This window comes from Neophocaena asiaeorientalis, unplaced genomic scaffold, assembly GCF_003031525.2.
Source record: "Neophocaena asiaeorientalis asiaeorientalis breed wild unplaced genomic scaffold, Neophocaena_asiaeorientalis_V1.1 scaffold505, whole genome shotgun sequence".
Classification (NCBI taxonomy): domain Eukaryota; kingdom Metazoa; phylum Chordata; class Mammalia; order Artiodactyla; family Phocoenidae; genus Neophocaena; species Neophocaena asiaeorientalis.
In genome coordinates this window covers 1,588,024-1,605,251 of record NW_020174704.1, presented here as the reverse complement: position 1 = coordinate 1,605,251, position 17,228 = coordinate 1,588,024, and the positions used below count along the sequence as shown (strand labels likewise).

The 17,228-nt window shown below is 38.8% G+C and overlaps 1 protein-coding gene across 6 annotated transcripts in view; it reads right to left on the bottom strand.

Annotated features, from left to right (window-relative positions):
- Nucleotides 1-13,908, bottom strand: part of FBXL4 (F-box and leucine rich repeat protein 4) — a 65,145-nt gene extending 51,237 nt beyond the window's left edge. For 4 of the 6 annotated variants that reach the window (XM_024759319.1, XM_024759323.1, XM_024759322.1 and 1 more), the window contains exon 1: nt 13,783-13,908. The gene's annotated coding sequence lies outside the window, so the exon portion shown is untranslated. Of the gene's footprint in view, nt 1-2,851; nt 3,063-11,970; nt 12,045-13,782 lie in introns of all 6 variants that reach the window. The other 2 variants (XM_024759320.1, XM_024759321.1) reach the window with 2 other exon arrangements.
- Between the last annotated feature and the right edge of the window lie 3,320 nt (nt 13,909-17,228).

Below are 17,228 nucleotides of genomic sequence, written 5' to 3'. Positions count from 1 at the left end.
CCTACACCATCCCTAAGCCAAAAGATCTAAAAAGAAAGAGTGGTCCTGAACTGGTAGGGGCAGATGTGAACCTCTTTGCGGGGATGCTTCCACAACACGAGACTGACTAAACCCTTACTAAAGATGCATCACAGTACAAACTTGCAGACCGTAAAAGAAAATGAACCACAGGGACGGACAGTCAGTAGGCAGACACACTAAATGGAAGAACTTGCACCCTAAAAACAAGAAATAATAGAACACTCTGAACAAGACTTTTCCTGAAAAGACTAACAAAGCATGTATTAAAATAAATGAGTTTCTGCAGCACATGCTCTAATGCTGACATATCATGAGTTGACAAATCAGATTCACCTCAGGACATACAACACCAAGTGCTGAAGTATAGGACAGGTTATAAATGTGGGGAAAATAATTATCTAGAATATCACCTCTTTATTCAAACATTCCACCTACCACAAGTATAAATATGTCAAATAAAAAAATTTACAAATGCACAAATATCAAATCTTTAACACCAAAACCTGAAATGAAATAGCTCTTTCTTTTACCACATACACTTTATTTCAAAATAGGCCCCCAGGTAAATTAAGAAGTGTAATTTTCTAAAGAAGTTACTTGGCCCATCTCTTTCTTAAAAGAAAATTAATGAAACAAATTTAAACTGCAAAAATGAAATTTATGAAATAAAGAATAATGTACAAGTATCCAACTCAACTGACAGCTCAGCTAATTTGGAAGACTGTGGATGTTTTATTCCTGGAAATCTTCAAGGGAAGGACAGAAACCCATCTGCCAAGGTGGATGGATGGGTCTGACTGTATAATCTATGGACATCACCTCTCTCTCCACAGTCTATAAATTGCTGCAACCGAGCTCCTTTTACCTTCTTTATAAAACTGCATTTATCAGAAAGTAATAGTTTATAAAACCAAAGAAACACCTGCAAAATAAGATATCATCATTCATGTGAACATTCATAATCATTCCTGGCAAAAAGGTTGAGACAAATTGTGGAAGACAAATTCTATTTGACCTACCAAGCCATGAACTTTACAACTGTTTCCCCGCTAGCTTTTACCATCATAGATTATGGGATAATATCAAAAACAGCAAGACTGTCGTGTGGGCAATAGCATTTTTAAGCTGTTGTTAAAATTAAGTAAAATTCTGCACTGAAGTAACATATGTACAAGTGAGTTCTAACTTTATAACATATAAAGAAGTTTACATTTACACATGAAGTTTACATTTTCACATTTACATATGAAGAAGTTCAAACTTCTCAGTGGAGAGATGTAAATGGATGCTTGATTTTTTCCAACTATGGATAACAATAATCTTTAGAGTTAATTTTTTGTGAGGTAAAGCTAAAATGACAAAAAATTTTAAAAGAAGGAAAAGCGGTGTAAAAAAAAAAAAAAGCACTGGAAAGAAAGCACTGGAAAAGCAAATACATTTATTCTTTTTCCAGCCATACTATTTGGAAAAATGTAATGAAGTTAAAACCTGTTTTTGAAAACAAACACGGCATGGAAATAAAAAAGGGAAATGTGTAAACCCATTGTTAACATCCTTCTTGATTCTAAACTCCTTTCCAGTCAACTAAGATGACACATAAAAGTATTTGGGGGGTGGGGACGAACATATGGAGACGAAAGGATAGCTCACTCTACTTTTCCCTGGGAAACGAAGCTGAAAAAGGGAAGAGAGCCGCAGTTTCAGGACTCATGTGGGCAGCAACAACCAACGCAGAAGTTTAAGTTGTCCATGTACTATCTGGACTTTTGCCAAGGCATTGAGGCAATTTGTGATAACCAGTGAATATCCCAATGGGCACTGAACCAAATGCAAAAGATACAATAACTCCCCTTTAGGAGGAGAATGGAATTCAAAGACAAAATGATTTTTCCCACCTGGTGCAAATAAACAAATATTAGTCTGGTACACTAAATTTGTCCAAGAGGGTGACTATAAGATATACCTTTTGGGAGGTATATACCTTTCTTTTCCAGTTCATTCAAAAAGCTACATTATACAAGGATCATTTTTACAGTGAAATGTCTGTAATATATTAAATGTGCTTTTCAAATAATTTTGACTATAATAAAACATTTGAGCAAAACAAAACAAAGCTACATTAATTTTAAGGATTCTCACAATACATAAAAAATATTATTTTCCATTTAACAAAAAGTCTGAAATAGAAATAGGGTGATCTTTATTTTACAAGTTATTTTATCTAATCAATTGTCAACAATGATTACGAAGTAAGAAATTCCCCACAACTCACTGAAATTTTATACTAGCACAATCAAGGAATACAAAACAACAGCCATTTTAACCTGCATCAGGAGACTTTCATACACCTCGGGAAACAACTTGCTTTATGTGACATGATATCATTTTAATACAAGTTTATTTTCAACCACATCTTTCATATTATAAAATGCTTAATGAAGTTAAACAATACAATTACAGAGAAAGCAATAACAGTGGAAAAGAGAAATTAAGAGGTATAGACAAGGGAGAACATATGTTTACTACTGAGATCTGAAGTGAGATGGGGAGTCGATGAGGCGGAGAGAAGCAGGATGGCAGGAACTGCAGAGAAGACAGCAGAGGAAAGAGGAGGAAGGAAAAGGGCTTTTCATGAAATCAACAAAAGGAGGCAGTTGGGATGAACTCGAAAGCCTAGGTTCATGGTGTGATGGAATAACCTGGAAAACAAGTTTAAATCTCCAAAGAGGATTCTCAACTTATATTAAAGTCAAAAGATATGGGAAAGATAAAAAGGCCAGGCAAAAAGGCAGAGTCCTACACTGAAGGCAAGTCATAACACAATACTTACTTGTAAAATAGCCCACAGAGATGTGTCAATGAAGTGACAGAAAAAAACGAGGGTTTTGGCAGCCTCGCAGGATGTTACCAAAATGTCACAGAAGGCGTCATGTGGTAACAGATCAAGAAAAAATGGCTGAACTTTAAATGCTGTCATTTCTGAATCCTGATGAAACTGATCAGGAGACACTGCTTTCAGGAAAGGACTTTTCTGGTTGAGTCTAGACATCAAGACACGAGGGAATGGAGGAAAATATCAATCAAGAAAAGAATGGAATTACACTTGAACTTGGTGCAGCAGCTGACATAACCAGCCCCCTCCCCTGGCCTGCCCCCTGTAGGCTTCTACGCCACCTATCTCTCCTATGCTCTCCTATCTCCTCCCACCCCTCTGGTAACTTCTCAGGTAACTTCTATGCTCTCCTATCTCCTCCCACCCCTCTGGTAACTTCTCAGGTAACTTCTATGCTCTCCTATCTCCTCCCACCCCTCTGGTAACTTCTCAGCCTCCTCTCTGGGCCTTCTCCCTCCTCATTCTTCTAAAATATACAGAGGTCCCATTAAAGGAAGGCTGTCTTCCTGATAACATGATACATGAGAACCTCCCACCTACCTTGGACCAGTCTTCTCCCTGTCCCTTCCACTTCTAAACACCCCACCCTTCCTATAGACCCACCAGAACCTCTACCACGGCCTCAACTGCACTTGTGCTTTCACACCTCTGCATCTTCAAGTCTCCCACTGAGGCTGTGTGGCTCTGGAATTCCCTTGCTCTTCCTCTGCTTGGCACCCTCTTACTCATCTTTAAGGTTCAGACCTTATCTACTACCCGCTTTTTCCTTGCTCTTACATTTCGTGTGCCATTTCTTACATGCTGAGATAGTTTTTCTACCTTAATAGACTACGAACACCTCAAGTTCTAAGAATGTGTCTTAATTAGAACTACATCTTTAGGGCTTAGCACATGCCAATATATACTCAATAAACATTTATCCATTTTTGGGGAGACTGGCAGAGTAGATGGCAGAAGAGAATTTAAATATATAAGTTTAAAATAGACACAGAAATAAAACCCTTCAATACAAGGCACATGTAGACCAAAAAAAGAAGCAAAAAAAGTTCCATATCTTGATATAGAGAAAAAGAGGGGGGAAATGGATAAGGAAAACAGAAACACAATAGGTAAGAATCAAATGTATTACCTTCCTTGAAGCCCTCCAATAAGGAATAGTATATATATATTGAAATTTTACTGTTCAAAGGGAATGTAAAACAGTGGTAACTTTTTGTACTAATTTCTATTAGTACAAAAGCAGCTTTGAATACGTAAAAAGACCTGACCTTGGCCACAAAGAAACTCTGATTGAAATTAAAGAAAGATTCATGAAAGAGATGATTAGAGAAGTAAAAGAAAGCTATTCTCTCAAATATGATGATTTTTTTTAACACTCCAAATCTATGTTAAGACCATGCGGTGATTATGGAGAACTGGAAAAACTGTGGATGAAAAAGAAGTTCTTAAACAAAAAAGGGATAACCTCAAGCAAAAGAAAAGAGACAGGCCAAGAGAGGCAATAATATCAGAGTAAGGGTAAAAAGAGGTTCATATTGTTCAGGTATTAGATATGCTATAGGGAGGAGCAAAGTCTAAACAAAAGCATCCCTTAATTACTTACAATGTACTATATTGAAAAAATATGACAGTGTCAGGGAGGAGACTATGGGGGGTTGAATATTATAACTTCACGTTTCTCTCTCTTCCTCTAAGTAAATTCTCCTCCAGTTGAAACATTTTTATTATGACTATAGTTTGTAATCAACAAGGCCCCAATATAGAATAAACAGGTTGAGCTCTTAACTGAACCATGTGGACGAACAGAGAGAAGAGAGCCTCCCATCCAGCTTCAAGGCTTTTTGAAAATCCAGGCATATAAAGCAGAAGGAGAAGGCAAGGGAACCAACCAGGAAGAAAAACCTAAAGGCCAGGGGAAAATCTTGAAAACCAAAGAGGTAAACAGTATCCATTTCTCTTCCAGGAATCAAGGTCAGTTTTGAAAATACAAAAAGTATGGAACACAGTGGGCTCTTCAAAATTTCTGCTGAGTTAATGAGCAAATGGCCAGGACTAAGCAGGAAGTGCCTAACCAGTGAAACTAGGAATACACTTGTCAGAAAACAAAGGAGGTTTAGAATCAATTTAAACTAGGAATTGACAATGGTTAGTTCTACAGAATGTCTTATTTCTCCTCTTTCTTTCCTAGACTTTAACAAGCATATCTAAACTTACGAAATATTTCATAAGCAATCTTTAGTAGCACGAAAAAGGAATTAAGGAGTCAATGTTAAAAACACACACACACACAACTGTAGGATAAATGAATGGTGATTTTCTGATACAATAGATCTGGAAACCTCTTCCTACCCAAGATACTATCTCACAAGTGACAAAGAGGGACATATTTCTAATTACACAGGTATGACACTATAAAGTACCTTACTTACAAATGTCACTAATGCTATATTATCTCTATTTTACATGTTTCTTAATTGTTTAATGATGAATAAGAATAAACCATCTGAATGGGAAGAATTATAATAACCCTAAACCTCTAGCCGACACACAATGTATATTTAACTAAAACCTACAGTATTAAAAACTAGGAATATCTGGTGGCAGATAATTTTAATGGACACACTAAAGAGGAAAAAATCTCTCTCTAGCTATTAAAACCACAAAGTAAATGTGAAGTTATTTTAGCCAAATACTAACTATACATTTGTACATTAAAATAAAGAGCATTTTACCTAATAAAAATATACTGAATTTATTTGGCCTTCCTAACAAAAATCCAAGTACAAGATCATAGGTATGTCACTGCTAGCCATTCAAGCTAAAAGAGCCATTAATTAAAATGGTGTAATACTATTAAATTAACTTTGGGGTATAACTTACATTCCAAAACATGTACTCCATTTTAAGTGTACAGTTCAACGAGTTTTGACAAAGACATATACCAATGCAACCACCACCAGGACCGAGATATAGAATATCTCGACTCTCCCAATCACCCATCCACTCCCTGTGCCAGGAATAAACGGATCTTCTTGCTGTCACTATAAATCAGATTGTCCTTTATTCTAGAGTTAACATATAAGTGAAATATGTATGTACTTTTGTGTCTAATTTATTTTGCTCAGCATAACTGAGATTTTTCCCTGTTGTTACATGTAACAGTTTGCTCCTTTCTTGCTAAATCATATCTATTATACAGACATATTCATTCACCTGCTCATAGACATTTGGGTTGTTTCTAGGACCAAAATGTTTCCAAAATGGCTGTAACATTTTACATTCCCACCAGCAATAAGTGAGAGTTCTAGCTGCTCCACATCTTCATCAACAGTTAATATTGTCAGTCTTTGGACATTCCAGTGGGTGGGTGGTGATACCCTACGGTTTTAGTCTGCATTTCTCAATGGACTAGTAATGATGTGGAGCATCTTTTCATGTTCTTATTTCCCATACGTATCTTCTTCAGTGAAATGTCTATTTTGCCCATTTTCATTGTTTTTTTGTTTTCTTATTATTTATTGAGTTGTAAGAGTTCTTTATACATTCTAGATACAATCTTTATCAGATATATCTTTTGCAAATAGTTTCTCCCAGTCTGTGCTTCCCTTTTTTTTCTTTTTTTCTTTTTTTCCTATAAATTTATTTTATTTATTTATTTTTGACTGCATTGGGTCTTCGTTGCTGTGAGCGGGCTTTCTCTAGTTGCGGCGAGCAGGGGCTCCTCTTCATTGCGGCGCACAGACTTCTCATTGTGGTGGCTTCTCTTATTGCAGAGCACGGGCTCTAGGCTCGTGGGTTTCAGTAGTTGTGGCACGCGTGTTCAGTAGTTGTGGCTCATGGGCTTAGCTGCTCCACGGCATGTAGGATCTTGCCAGAGCAGGGCTTGAACCTGTGTCCCCTGCATTGGCAGGCGGATTCTTAACCACTGTGCCACCAGGGAAGCCCTTGCCTTTTCATCTATTTGATAATATCTTTTAAAGAGAAAAGTTTTCAATTTTTAAGGGCAATTTATCATTTGTCTTTTATGACATATTTTTGTGTGTCCTAGCAAATGCTTTACTTAAGAGCAGTTTCAAAAGAATAAACCCTAAGACAGATAGTGTTTAATATCTTAAATCTGGGAACAGTTAAATACAGATCATTCAAATTTTAAGATATCAAACTGGATGCTACAAATACTTCCAGTGGGAATACAAAATGGTACAGCCACTTTGGGAAAGTCTGACAGTTTATTATAAAGTTTACATTCTCTTACCAAACCATCCAGCAATCCCACTCTTAGGTATTCACCCAAGTGTATTAAAACCTATATTTAAACAAAAAACCTGTACACAAATGTTTATAGCAGATTTATTCATCATCATTCCAATCTGGAAATATCCAAGATGCCCTTCAACAGGCAAATGGATAAACAGTGGTACACCTATCCAATGAAATACTACTCAGTAATAACAAGGAATGAGTCACGGATTCAGGCAATAGCAGAGATGACTCTTAAAATGCATTTTTTGACTGAAAGACACACAAAGGCTACCTAATTGTTTAATTTCATGTACATGATACTCTGGAAAAGGCAAAATTATAGGGAAGGAAAGCAGATCAGTGGTCACCAGGGAGTTAGGGGAGAAGACAGGGTTGCTTCCAATGACTACAAAGGGGCCATGCAAAAGAATTTGTACAGCAATGAAACCCTTCTGTATGCTTCTGTTTTCAGTCTTTGCTGTGGACCAAGACAGTCAAGTTGGAGATTTGGTATCCCAGAATTGGCTTGTTTATGGGCATCCTAGCTTATTAGTCTGTTTTTGACCAGCACACCCTGAAAGATATCTACTAGTTGGCATGTCCTGCCCATTCATTATGCGCAGGGCAAAGCCTGATCTCAGAGCCCCAGCCACTCACCTAGCCTTTGGGGACCACCTGCCCAGAAAAGAGACCTTCATGACTTCTGAGAGATTCCCAACCAGGAACAAATCAGTCACTACAGATCTGAATTTATATATATGAGTAGAATTATCCATCTTAAAGACATAGAAATAACTTGGGTAATTAGAGCAAATGGTCTCCAACAAAAGTTAATGCAAAAGATAGAAGAGTTTTAAAATAATAACTATTATCTTTAGTGTGAATTAATAGGGCATAGGATCCATAAAATAAGTACAAGCGAATTTAGAAAAAAAATTCTTTTAAGTTCGTAGAAATTAAAGTCATGGTGTTCAAAATAAATTGAAAATCTAAATGAAAAAAATAATAAGTAACCTGGAACACAGATGCAAGAAACCTAATATCTATATAAAGTGAATTCAAGAAGAGATTGAAGCTGATGAAAATTCAAAAAATTGCTAGAAGATACTGTAATATTTTAGAAATTCTTAAGGAAAAAGAACTGACTCAAACTCTTATTCACATAGATAAACAAACAACAAACAGAAAACTGTTTCTGGACATGCAAGTATACTTCCCATAACTCTTCTTAAAAACATTACTCAAGAAAGTATTCCAGTCAAAAAACAAATGAACTAAAGTAAATAATTTTTAAAAAGGGAAGACATAATATTCAAGTAACCAGTGACCTTATAGTTAAGTCTAAATCATTATAGATGCAGTAGTGGTAAAGTTGAAAAGGATGGTTAGGGAAAAAAAACAGAAGATAAGTGATTTAAAAAGGAAATCAAATCAATTGAACCAAGAATGTGGGGAAGGCAAGGAGTCAAGGTCTCACCTTATTAAATGGAGGTGTGAGGGCAACAGAAAGTCAATTCTACATGGTTTTAGAATTTCCAAACTTGCAGGGGAGAAAAAATGTAAATATGAATAGGTTAAATTTTCCTATTAAGAAGTAAGCCCTTTTGCAAGCAATCCTTGTAATGGAGTGATTCTGTATTTTGACTATGGTGGTGGTGACAAGATCTACATAAAATGTCAGAGAACACACATACACACACAAGTGCCTGTAGTGATAAAACTGATGAAATCTGAGTAAAGTGTGCAGATTGTGTCGATGTCAATTGCCTGCATGTATTATTGTGCTACAGCACAATGTTACCACAGGAAGAAACTGGGTGAAGTATATACACAATATCTTCCTGTATAATTTCTTTTAAGTGCTTGTGAATCTATAATTATCTTTTTTAAAAAGTTTTCTAACAATGCAAAATAAATAATAAATAAAGACAAATTTTCAATTTGGGAGGGGGGAAGGTTTTAAGGAAAAATGAAAGTCTAGCTAGATGATGTTTTACATTTAAAGAGAGGCAAGTAAAGCAAAATGATGCAGAATAACTGAAAGAAACATATGGGCAATAAAGATCTATCCAGTATACACAAAACTGACAGAGATGGCAACAGTAATGTCAGAAATCATTAAACAGAACCAAAAAATTTATATTTTATAAGATTAAAATCCACTAAGAACAAACATCTTTAAGGATGAATCCAACCAAATTCACAGTCACAGTAAGAGGCTAATATATTTTGCTTACTGATTTGTCAGCTTTGAGAAAACAGTAAATAAGGATATAGTACAATGAATGTGTCAAACCAAAAACAGGGAAAGGACAGCTTATCAAAAATGCTTTGGGAAAATGTCTATACATTTAGAAAAGTAAATTTAGAATACAGTTGATCCTTGAACAACGCAGGGGTTAGGTGCATGGGACCTCTGTGCAGTTGAAAATCCATGTATAACTTATAGTTAGCCCTGCATATACACAGTTCCTCCTCATCCTCAGATTTGCATCTGCAGATTCAACCAACAGTGGACTGTGTAGTACTGAGCATTTACTATTGAAAAAAATCCACGTCATACTAGCAAATGCAATTCAAACCCATGTTATTCACTGGTCAACTATATTATCAAAGCAACCTTTTTTTTTTTTGCGGTACGCGGGCCTCTCACTGTTGTGGCCTCTCCCTTTGCGGAGCACAGGCTCCGGACATGCAGGCTCAGCGGCCATGGCTCACGGGCCCAGCCGCTCCGCAGCATGTGGGATCTTCCCCGACCAGGGCACGAACCCGTGTCCCCCTGCATCGGCAGGTGGACTCTCAACCACTGAGCCACCAGGGAAGCACCAAAGCAACCATTTTTTAAAAATCTAAATATATAATACAAAATATCCAATAAGAGAATATGTACAAAGAGTATTTTAAAAACCTTGGAACGGAAACTCAGGAGGCCATAAAGGAAGAGAACACAGAACTGACAACATACATATTAAAGATTTCTACATGGCAAAAGATCCCAGAAACAGCATTATAAAGAATAAACTATGAAAAAATACTAGAAATGGTGTACCAGGTCATTGATAGCATGGCATGTAAAGAGCTATTACAAATCAGTAAGAAAAAGAGGAACACTTCAACAGAAAACTAAGCAAAGAATATGAACAGGTAAGTAACAAAACATTTACAGATATTCGACTTCATCAATAAGCAGACAAATGCAAAATTGAAACAGTAAAAATACTACTTTTCATCCATAAAATTACTAAAATGTAAAAAATGGTATCATTTTAGCAGTGATTTTGTTTTCAGGAAAATTCTTCACATGTCTCTCACATTTCTGCATATCCTATAAGCAGGGTCACTGATAATCTCTGTTCCAAACTATCCTTTCAAGGGTATTTATACAGCAAACGTTGTTGGCAGATAAAGAGAGGTCTCCCTCTGGAGTAGAGGGAAGGTTTTTTTTTTTTTTTACTATCCAGCATAATAAAGATAATGTCTCTCTCTAGGGCAAAGGTTAGGCAGGTTTACTTGCAGCCTATTATGAACGAGTCAGGTTCCCTAAGCTCAGGGTTCCTCTCTTGTAATACAATCTACTTCATGTGCTAGAATCATCTGACCCTCATCACATCACCCTGTGGAAATTAGGGTTCAAGGAAATGGCACAAGACAATGATGATCCTCTGGCTACTGTAATTGCTGTGTTTTGTCTCTGACCCAGGATCTCATGTCTTCTACCAGCAACCATGAAACTATGAGCTTGCAAGTAGGGTAAAACTCAGCCTTGACAATTCCTGGCAATGATACAGCAACAGCAGGCAGCATTCTCAGAAATTGTATAAATTTACTCTTATGGCAACCTTTTGAAGAGAAATATGGAACAATCTATCATAATTTCAAAACGTATATAGCCTTTGACCCAGCAATTCCACGTCTAAACATTCACACTAAGGAACTAAGTAAATGTGCAAATATGTGCACATAAAAGTAATCCCTGAGGCTTTGTTTCTAACAGAAATAAATTTGGAATAGCCTAAATATCACCAGAGGATTGGTTAAATAAATTTTGGGTTATTCCTACAATGAAATATCAAAATACTTTAAAAAGATAATGTTATATGCACTGACACAGAAAGATGTTCATCAGTTATTACCAACTGGCAGTTACTGAAAATTATATGTAGTATACTGCCAGTTATTAAACACACATAGGCTTATACACATGTATTTTTAATGTCTGGAAGGAAAGAGAACAAGTGATTAAACAGTGATGATCTCTGGGGAATGGGGTTACCAGATAGGTGGGCACACCACACTTTCACTTTCCCCTTTGGCTATTTCTGTATTACTTGACTTTTTTTTAAAGAACATATACATTTATTTTATGATCCAATAACATTTGGAAGTATCTATTATAGCAACACTTGAAAATCATTACATTTAAGATGTTCAACTGGGATAGTAAAATACAAATGGGCATGGTGCAGTCCCAGGGATCACTTCTATAGGCATTTATCCCTTAGATCTACTGAAACCAGGTACAGAACATCCTGAGTCACAGCTGATGAGGAGAGACACACTCCACTTACTAGTACACAATGCAAAGTCAAAAGACATGCAGATTTTGAATCAAGCTGCTTTTCTAGGTACATCTCTGAGGAGCAACTCTAACATGGCAAGTTGTGAGTTAGCAAGAGAAGGGATTTATTTAACAATGGTTAATGATTCAACTGACCATGAGAAAGGCAAGCTAAAAAATAATTTCAACAAGAGGCAAGAAACTTTAAGGAGGGGGTGGAGTAGGGAGGAAGGGATAAAAAAGGAAATCAACTTACCCTCACTAAATGTGTCCATTCCAAAAATATTTAGGCACTGTTTGAATCACTAGACACTAAAACACATTATAAAGCTAAAGTAATAAGACCAGTATGGTGTCAGTACAGGAAGCCAGAGATTGCTAAACATTAATTCAGAAAAAGTCCCAAGAATATACAAGAATTAGGGCCTCAGATAAATACAGTACTTGCCATCAGTAGGGAAAAACAGAATTCAACAAATGATGATGGGGACAACGACTAACAACTACAAGAGAGGAAATAAAGGGCCTTAATTCCGTCCTTATACTAAAATATAATTGAGGTAGGTTAAAGATTTCAATATGAAGAATAAGACCATTAAAAGTACTAGAAGAAAAGAGAGGAGGATACTTATATACAATTCACGTGGCAAAAGGTCTTTCTTCAGAGGATACCAGAGTTAGATCTATGAAGTTAAAACCGATTATGTTGATCACAGCAAAATTTAAGAGGATGAGACAATGAGACTAACCCAGTAAAGAAAGAAAGGGCGGTTTTTGTTAACTGGCCATAATTAGAAGTAAAAGATAACAGCAACATTTTACGATGTCACTGTACAGAGGACTATAATTGCATTACTGGATCACGGCGCTAGTAAAAAGGAATTAACCATCTTACATTGAGCTGATGAGCTCTCTGATTTTCAAGTCCATAACAGAAGGGAAGAGTATGAAAATGCAGGACTCAGAGAAGCCAAAATTTGGGACAGTAGTAAAAAGAAAAAAGGAGAGAAAGAAAAGATATGGTACTCAGAAAGGAAGTGTGGAAAGAAGGATCCAATTCAATGAATGAGTAGAGCACCTACTACGGGGTGATGCATACTGTCACTAGAAAAATAAGTACATGTCCCTTTCCCCCAAGAACTTAGTATCTAATAAAGGGCTAGAGAAGCACTGATGTCTCAGGAAAATCTCCCTCTACTCAACCAACAGGTACAATATGTAATATAGGACAACAGAAGCAATGAAGTGAGCTTTAAGTGGAAAAAAATGTACTTATATTCTGAACTTAAGAATACCAAGAAGCAGTAAAGGCAGCTTGTGTACTCTAACAGATCAAAGCAAGCAAGATCCCCACACCTGCCGTGAGTCCTCCAGGGCATAAAGCCAGACACAGCATCCTTGCCAACGCAACTACCTGACCACAGGTTTATAGCATCTTGACTTTCTAGTTATTTGTATATTTTAATTAGTGACTGCAAGCGAGGCTCTGTGGCAACGAGCATTTGGGAAACCATCAAGGAAATCCAAAACCACTCCCATTGCAAACATGCTGACAAGGAGGCCAAGTGGATGTTCATCATCACACTGTATTCTAAGGATATCCCTAAAACACAGAAACTGGGCTGCTGCCGGGTATCTCGTGGCAGTCCTGAATTAAGACATGGGCCTGGTTAGGTAAAAACCATCGGGTGCCAAAAAGAAATCAAGGAAGCACGCGCAGGAGGCAGCAAGTACACAGGCGGGCAGGTGGCCGACTCAGGGCTGCAGGGTCAGCACTACCCGCCAACCCCGCGGTGTAAACAACCCTGCGCCGCGCGCACTGGGCGACGCCTCACGCCCGGCGGACAGTTGAGCAGAGAAGCAGCGCCCGAGGCAAGTAAGCTGTTTGCAGGGTCACCAGCAAGCCCCGCAAGCGCAGGCGGGCGGCGGGGCCGGTAAGGCCGGGGAGGGACCTTTGCCGGACGCCCGGGCTCCCCGAAGCGCGGCTCCGCCCGGGCCCGGCCCAGCCCCAGCGCCGAAAGAGGAAGACGGAGACCCGCAGGAGGGAGAAGTAATGGAAGGGCCGTACCCTGCAGGGTCCGGTAGAGGCGCGCGCCGTAGGCTCCACCAGCGACCAGCCGGCGCAGGGAGGCCGGGGCGCGGGGGCGACTCCCAGGCTCCGCTCAGCGGCGCAAAGGCGGCGCGCCCGGCCGAGCACGACCCGGAAGGAAGAGAAGCAGGCTTCGCGGAGGGGCGTGGTCAGGGACGGGGCGGGGCCACGGCGGCGTCTGGACCGCCCCTCCTAGGCCGAGGGGAGGAGCTTCCTACTGCTTTCCTTGCCGGAGTCGTACCCTACAAATTGCCTGTTACTCCCCAGAAGGCAGCGGTTGCAAATGTACTGCGGAAATAATCTCTTCCTCTCATCAGCCTGCTAGGACTTCTCCAGTCCAGAGTTGTTGGGTCAGGGGATGCACAGGGATTACTGATGTTAAGGTTCTCAGAGGAAAAGTGGAACAAAAGTTATAGGCGCTCCTAAAGGCATAATTCACCAAGTTTGCAAACCTCTTCTGTCCCAGATACAAGTCCTTCCTGCAGGCTCATCTCCCTCCCAACATTCCGAAGGCCGCGATCATTACCTCTGTTGAAGAAGATGCTCTTACGGTCTCCCTTAATCATTTTAATGTGTTTTGAGTAGATACAATATTACCCTTTTTTTAGTTTGCATATTTATCTTGCATATTGCAAGGTTTCCATTAGGATGGAAAACGTTTAATAATGAAGAAAGGTTGACCTACACATTACTTGCTATCTAATTGCTCCTAAAGAGGCAAAATAATAAGGATATTTATTTATAAATTATATACATGGACTGAGCTAATACATGATGTGCAGTATAAATTGAATATAAAAATGGAAAATTTTTAACAGAATTGAAGCTTAATCCCCATTCCACCCTCAACTCTCCTTGAGTGTGGCCAGCGCTTGGTGACTTGCTTGCAAAGAATATGGAAAGGAGGGGAAAGTAGCTTCATTGTGGAGAAAGCTGGGAAACACTTCCTTAGCCAGATGGAAGTTAACACGGTTAGAGATAAGCCAAGTTGATAGCATGTGCCTTGATACGGTGAGAGGAAAAGGGTACTTCATCTCTGTGATAGTCTTCCTCAAAACCTGTAAACCCTGTCTAACCTTGAGAAAACATCAGAAAGCCCAGGTATCCTATAAAAAACCTGAACTATAAGGAACCTGCCGAGTTAATGGAAAAAAAAAAAAAGAAAAACTGAGAAATTGTCACAGACCAGAGCCCTCTCCCTTAGGAGACAGGACCACTAAATGTAACATGGTATTTCGAATGGGATCCTGGAACATGAAAAGAACATTAGTGGGAAATCTAGTTCTACTAGAATAAAGAATGGAATTTAGTTAGTAGTGATGTGCCAGTGCTGGTTTCTTAGTTGTAACAAACGTATTATTATAACATAAAGTATTAACAATAAAAGGAAAATGGATGAGTGATGTAAGGGAACTCTCTGTATCATCTTTGCGACTTTTCTGTAAATCTCTATTTATTCTAAAATAAAGAGTGGATTACAAATAATAAATTAATTGTAAGTAAATGAAACTGACTGTTTATGGTTGCCAGCTAGACTTAATTGAGCTGATGTCCACAGAGCACTCAGACTCAGTCTTACTAAAACAGTTTCTCATTTCTCATATAATTTCTAAATAAACTTTTCATTGAAGTAAAAAATGTCTTTAGAAAAAGACAAAATACAATGCAGAGTTTGATGAAAAGTGAACATACACATGTATTCATCACTCAGGTAAAAAAAAATAATTACTAGCACTCAGAAGCCTCTCTTTGCTCTTCTAAATCTCTACCCTTTACTCCTCTTCAAAGGTAACTGTTATCCCAGGCTTCCCTGGTGGTGCAGTGGTTGAGCGTCCGCCTGCTGATACACAGGACGCGGGTTCGTGCCCCGGTCTAATCAAGGGACGCGGGTTCGTGCCCCGGTCTCGATAGATCCCACATGCCGCGGAGCGGCTGGGCCAGTGAGCCATTGTCATAGAGACTGTGCTCCGCAACGGGAGAGGCCACAGCGGTGAGAGGCCCGCGTACCGCAAAAAAAAAAAGTAACCATTATCCTGACTTCTAATACCAGAGATTCATTTTGCTAACTTTTGCCTTTATGTAGATGGATTCATACATTATATGTACAGTCTTTTGAATCTGGTTTCTTTCTCTCAAAATTAGGTTTGTGAGAGTTATTCATATTATTGAGTGTAGTGGTAGTTTCTCGAGTTTCTGTGGTACAAATATACCATAAGTTATTTATCTATTCTACTCCTGATGTACTTTTAGTTTTGATTATTACAAGTGATGCTGCTATGAACATTCTTACTCATATTTGTCAGTGCACATCCTTTGCATGCCCTTCCATACATTTCCTACTGTGTGTGTGTGTGTGTGTGTGTGTGTGTAAGAGACGTAGTAGTTGGTGCTGTTGTTTTTAAAGGCACTTAAGTGCTGCTTGGAACGTACATAAGGTTCTATTTAAGGAAAGGAAAAGACCACGGCAAAGTTCCATTTCTGTGAGTAGATGGAATTTCGATCATCATTGTTCAATCTATCCTCCCTCCATCCTTCTCATCCCAAGGGCCATGCCATTGCCGTGATTTGTTTGCTGGGCAGAAGAGCCAACTGAGGCCAAGGAAAAGGGTGATACTTATCAGTTCATGATGGCACTGATTTAATGGGTGAACTAATGCCTCGTTATTAAATGGAATGTTGTTTGGAGCTGAATAGCATCCCACGCCGTAACAGCGCTATTACAAATAAAGAAAGTCCCAACAAAGCTTAATTGTGCATAAAGTCACCAGCTCAGCAAGTTGCTTATGATCCATTCTATGTTAGCTTCAAAAGTTACAATGTTCTGCTCAGAAGGGGAGGCGGGCAAAGAAGCAGCAGGTTCAAAACTCTTCTTTGTCTCTAACTCTTGAAACACTCACCGTCAAACCCTTTGCTATTTTCAAGTGATTTTTCTTCATCTATTTATTTATTTATTTATTTTACTTTTTGGCTACATTGGGTCTTCGTTGCTGCGCACGGGCTTTCTCTAGTTGCGGCGAGCAGGAGCTACTTTTTGTTGTGGTACACGGGCTTCTCATTGCGGTGGCTTCTCTTGTTGTGCAGCTCAGGCTCTAGGCGCGCGGGCTTCAGTAGTTGTGGCACACGTGCTCAGTAGTTGTGACTTGCGGGCTCTAGAGCACAGGCTCGGTAGCTGTGGCGCACGGGCTTAGTTGCTCTGAGGCATGTGGGATCTTCCCGGACCAGGGCTCAAACCCGTGTCCCCTGCATTGGCAGGTGGATTCTTAACCACTGCGCCACCAGGGAAGTCCCTTTTCTTCATCTTAAAAAGAAATTTCTACCAGTTATAAACTTTCAGGGCAATGAGTAAGTATGGCAATAAGATACTATACCAGAGAGGCAGAGATGTCATTCAATACGCTGCCAAGAGGACCCAAAATGTCTTCGTG